Genomic DNA, 6,000 nt, shown 5'->3' with positions numbered 1-6,000 from the left:
TAACGCAATACATACAGAAAAAGCATTGATGAAATTCAGTATCCATGCATGATTAAAAACTTAGCTAACAAGAAATAGAGGGGAAATTCTTCAACCTAAGAAAAGGCATCTATGAAAATCCTACAGCTAATATCACAATTCATGATGAAAGACTCAAACCTTCCTCCTAACATCAAGAACAAAGCAGAGATGCTGCTCACACCACTATAATCTAACAATTACTTGAAGTCCTAGCCATGCAAGTATGGTGGTTATGAACAAAGAAACAAATAATAAAAATCATACTGATTGGAAACAGAGAAGAACTGTCTTCATTTGTAGAAAACATGTTTACATCTATAGAAAATACTAAGTATTTCCAAAAAGTTGTAAAACAAATTAATTTAGCACTGTCCTCAGATACAAAAGGAATATAAAAAAGTCAGTTGTATTTCCACATACTGATAACAAATGGAAAATAAGATTTAAAATATCATTCACAATAACATCAGAAATGGCAAAATACTTAAGCAAAAATTTAACAAAATATGTGCAATTTCTGTACACTGAAGACTACAAAATGCTGCTGAGAAGAAAATTTTAATCTAAATAAATGGGGATATGAGCCATGTTCGTGGATTGAAAATTTAAATAAGTGGGGACATGTGCCATGTTTGTGGATTGAAAGCCTCAACATTGTCAGAATGATCTCCCCAAACTGATCTCTAGATTCAGTGCAATCTCAACCAAATTCCCAGCAGATTTTTCTGTAGAAACTGCTAAGCTGATTCTAAGCTGTATATAGATATAGATAAATCCAAAAACAGTTAAAAGATATCTATAGAAGAAAAAAGTTGAAGATCTTATACTGTTAAATTTCAAGACTTAAACCTACAGTCACCAAAAGAGATATATATCGCACTATACAATAGAAGAAAGTTCACATATAGAACTATTCAAATAAAGTCAACTGATTTTCTATTAATACAAATATGCCAAGGTAATTCAATGGAAAATGACACTTTTCAGCAAATGGTGCTGAACAACTGGATATCCATATGGAACAAAAATGAACCACTACTCTAACCTCACACCACACACAAAATTAACTCTAAATGGACCATAAATATAACATAAAAACTAAAACTGTAATAAAACTTCTAGATAAAAACATATAAAAATCATTCCTACCTTAGAGTCGGCAAAAATTACTTAGGACAAGATAAGTACAAACTACATAAGAAAAATCAGGATAAATTAGACCTCAATAAAATACAAAAGGTCTGCTCTTCAAAATACACTATTAAGAAATGAAAAGGTATGCCACAGACCAAGTGAAAATATTTGCAATACATATATCTTATAAACATTTTGTATCCAGAAGATACAAAGAACTTTTACAATCTAATAAAAAGATTTTTTAAACGGTCAAAAGATTTGAAGACTCTTCACATACGAATGACCAAAACCACATGGAATAAAGTGCTTAACATTATTTGTCATTGGAAAATACTAATACAAATATTAACCACAATGAAATATCACTATATATCCAATAGAATGGCTTAAATAAATACTGAAAATTCTGAATATTGACAAAGACTGGAATAATTGGAATTTACACACATTGTTGGTAGGGATGTAAAATGGCCCAATCAGTTAGGAAAACAGTTTGGCAGTTTCTTATTAGGCTAAATGCATGTGTACCCTTGAAAGACTGAAGGCAGGAGGAGAAGGGGGCGACAGAGGATGAGATGGTTGGATGGCGTCACTGACTCAATGGACATGAGTTTGAGCAAACTGTGGGAGACTGTGAAGGACAGGGAAGCCTGGAAGGCTGGAATCATGAGGTCACAAAGAGTCAGACACAACTAACAATAACAACCCTTGAATTGGTCCAGCATTTCCATTCCTTCTTATTTACTAAGGGAAATGATAATATCTGTTCACATAAACACTTGAACATGAACATTCATGGAGACTTCATTAATAATAGCTAAACATTGGAAATAACCCGAATCCTCATCAACTGGTAAATCAATAGACAAATTGTGTTGTTGATATAATGGAATATTACTCAGCAATAAATATGAATTACTGACAGAAACAATGTGGGTGAGTCTCTCTCTCTCTCTCACACACACACACACACAAACATTAAAGTACATGAAAAAAGGCAGGTGCAAAAGAGTGCCTACTGTATGATTCCATGTATATGAAATCTAAGAAAGACATAACTAGTATATGATGAAAAAACAGATCCATCATTGCTTAGGCTGTATGGGGCTGTGAATATTGACTGCCAAGAGACATAAGGGCATTCTTGGGGGGAAGGGCATCGATAATTGTGATACTTGTTACTTGTCAAAGTTTACCAAACTATACACTTAAAATAGTGCTTTCATTATATGCATCTCAATTACATCTCTGATTTTTAAAAACAAAATATATCTGTATATACTTATTTTAGATGTCCAGGAAGACACATTCAAAATTATAAAATAATAGTATTTCAAAGGTAATGTTCAAAACATTTAATAATTGAGAATTACAAGCACCAACTAGTCAGAACAGATGACAGGAAGAACAACTGGTACAATCAATCTCGGTGAATGAGACGTGTATTAGCCCAGGAAAACAATAGTTATCAATAGATGGTGTGATTATTGATGCCCTGTTTCTTCTTTTGCTTATTCTCTAATTTTCTATTCTGTATTTTAATCAGGTACTTTAAAGTCAGGGGAGGAAATCTATTTTTAATTATAAAAAAGAAAAATGGTATACCTGTTGATATCACATTTCACACTGTTATAAAATTCTAATGGGTCTCAAAACCCTAATGGAACTTTTAAATAATAGATATGAGAATTGGTATACTAAAACAGCATTGAATTAGGAGTTAAAAATGGATAATGCCATAAAAATATTTCCTATCTACTACAAAGAAAATAGTGAGATATATTTTTTAAATATTTTACCATTTTAATATTCTAAAATGCCCTCCCTTTGCTCCTATTAAACTAGGTCTCCATACAATTATGCGAGAGAATGTGCTGTGCTTAGCTGCTCAGTTGTGTCTGACTCTTTGCAACCCCATAGACTGTAGCCCACCAGGCTTTTCTGTCCATGGGGATTCTCCAGGCAAGAATACTAGAGTGGGTTACCATGCCCTCCTCCAGGGGATCTTCCCAACCCAGGGTTTGAATCCAGGTCTTCCGCATTGCAGGCAGATTCTTTACTGTCCGAGCCACCAAGGAAGCCCAAGAATACTGGAGTGGGTAGCCTATCTCTTCTCCAGGGGATCTTCCCGACCCAGGAATCAAACCGGGGTCTCCTGCATTGCAGGCGGATTCTTTACCAGCTGAGCTACTGGGGAAGCCCATGAGAGAGAATATCTTTCCTCAAATTATCTAGGCTCTACAGTGCCATTCGGCCAAAACCAATACAGAATTGTAAAGTAAAATAAAAAATTAATTAATTAAAAAAAAAGAAAAAAGAAAAAATAAATAAAATAAATAAATAAATAAATAAATCTCACCAGAATCTTGCAAGACAAAAAAAAAAAATAAAAATAAAGTCGTTACATGGCATTTTCTGATGGGTATCTTGGCCTAGGTCAAACTTCAGAATCAGGTTGAGCAAACCAGGAAACCAAACAATAGTTATCAACCCTGGATAAATTTTTATAGCAAAGTTATAGCCCATCACAAGGAGAGTTGCTGCCGTCTCCTCCTAGCATGGCCACTTCCATCTCTATGGCTTATCACAGCAACAAACCTTTGCTCTGAGCAATTTCTTCAGATGTTAGCACGATAAAATCCTGGCTATAAGAGCAGTTGCTGAGAAGCTATGATCAGCAAATAATGACCAGGGAGTCCCCTTTATCATGTCTCTCTCCATCAACAAAGAAACCATACCAGCTCCCCATCAGCCCAGTGGAGAGTCAGTGACTGGTTTAGCAACAGGACTCCTTTCTGAAATGCTCAAAACCCCAGGGTAAACATGACGCTACTGTGTAATCTCCTAATGTTGCTTTACAGTGCAGCTCAAATTTGTGATTTTAGAAGCACCTTAGCCCACTGCGAGTTCACAGTTATCTTTAATGATCTGCAAATCTTAGTGTTTTTAACAGCTCATTTTCATACTGTGGCTACAGTGCCAACACCTGTACCTAAATAGTTATTGCTTAGAACACCCTGGGCTGTCAGGATGTACAGTAAATGAGAGGCAGCAGCAGTATCTCCCACCTTTTGCTAGCCTTAAGTTACTCTTCCTCCTCTTGAACATAAGCACAGTGAGCTTACAGAGCTGCTGTGTCAGCTCCCAGAGCCTATGTGATCTCGGCTGATGGGACCAAGATCAGAGGTCATCAGCAGAGGCTGACCACCCTTCTCCATACATGGATAGAAACAGAAGATGGCAGCAAGAGGCCACCAGGGTCTTTCCCTCTGGAAGTTCTGACTTCTGAAAGTGAAGGATCTGTCCCCAGATCAAAACTACAAGGAAAATAAACAGATGTTTTCATAAAGTCCCCAATATGGCATTTCTGCAAGATACTAAACTATAAATTACATGAGCAAATATAACTTCCTCCAGACATTTTAATGCCATTCACCCTCTAAACAAAGAATCATCTTTATAACTGATAAAGTATTATGTAATAACCGTTATTCTCAAATTTCAAAACTTAAGCTATTTCTTATGTAAGGATAATGGTAGATACTTACTGAACAATTACTATGTGCCTGACATTGCTCCAAGCATTAACTCATTTCATCTTCAACTCTTGTTAAAATGAGCCAGGATTTGAACCTGGCATCTGTCTCCAGAGTCTCTGCCACACTGCGATAGAACAAGGATCACAGACCCCATGACCCTAGAGAAAGTGAAAGTGAAAGTCGCAGTTGTGTCCGACTCTCTGCAACCCCATGGATTATATATACAGGTCATGGAATTCTCCAGGCCAGAATACTGAAGTGGGTAGCTATTCCCTTCTCCAGGGGATCTTCCCAACCTAAGGATCAAACCCAGGTCTTCTGCATTGCAGGTGGATTCTTTATCAGCTGAGCCACAAGGGAAGCCCCATCCCTAGAGAAGTGAACCTAATATAAAGCCATCCAAGGGCTCAGAAGGAAGTTGGTTACAGCCATACTTCAAAATGTCCCTGAATAGCTGGAAAACCCTCCAGCGTTGTACATGTCATAACTGCCTTGCCTCACCTTACCTGCAAAAGTCTTCTGTCTAAACAGAATACAGCAAATCCCCTACACACGAACAAGTTCTGTTCTGAGAGCACATATGTAAGTCCAATTTGTTCGTCAGTCCAACAAAGTTAGCCTAGGTAGCCAGCTAACACAATCGGCTATGTGATACTGTACTGTAGTAGGTTTATAGTACTTTTCACACAAATAATACATAGAAAACAAACACCAAAAATAAAGAAAACATTTTTAATCTTACAGTACAATACCTTGAAAAGTACAGTAGTACAGTACAACAGCTGGCATACAGGGGCTGGCATCAAGTGAACAGGCAAGAGGAGTTACTGACTGGAGCTGGGAGATGGTAAAACTGAAGGATTGTCAGCAATAGGAGATAGAGGACAAGCTGCAATTTGACTCATGTCTGATGCTGATGGAACACATGTTCACATCTTTGAAAGTTCACAACTTGAGGGTGTGTACACAGGGGACTTAGCATACGGTTGGTTGGCTCTGAGGGAAGACAGCATCTGTGATTTTCAAAAATAGAAATGCCCCCATTGTGATTCTCTAGGTTTAAGGTTTTCTAAGCAAATTCTCTCATGTATGTAACCATCCTCATGCTCCCACGTGGTATACAAATTGCTGATGATCACAGCTCATCACAGGGTCACCAGCTACCCTGGAGGTTGGTTTCCATCTGCAGATCTCAATTGGGGTCATGTAGGAGGAGCAGCAGAGGATGCTGCTGCCTGACTCAGTTTCCTAGCACTTAACCACTTCTGCTTCCAACAGTCAGCAACTGCTACCTCTTTGTCTA

Source organism: Oryx dammah, unplaced genomic scaffold (genome assembly GCF_014754425.2).
Source record: "Oryx dammah isolate SB20612 unplaced genomic scaffold, SCBI_Odam_1.1 HiC_scaffold_14, whole genome shotgun sequence".
Lineage (NCBI taxonomy): Eukaryota > Metazoa > Chordata > Mammalia > Artiodactyla > Bovidae > Oryx > Oryx dammah.
Note: the sequence above shows the minus strand (reverse complement) of the source record.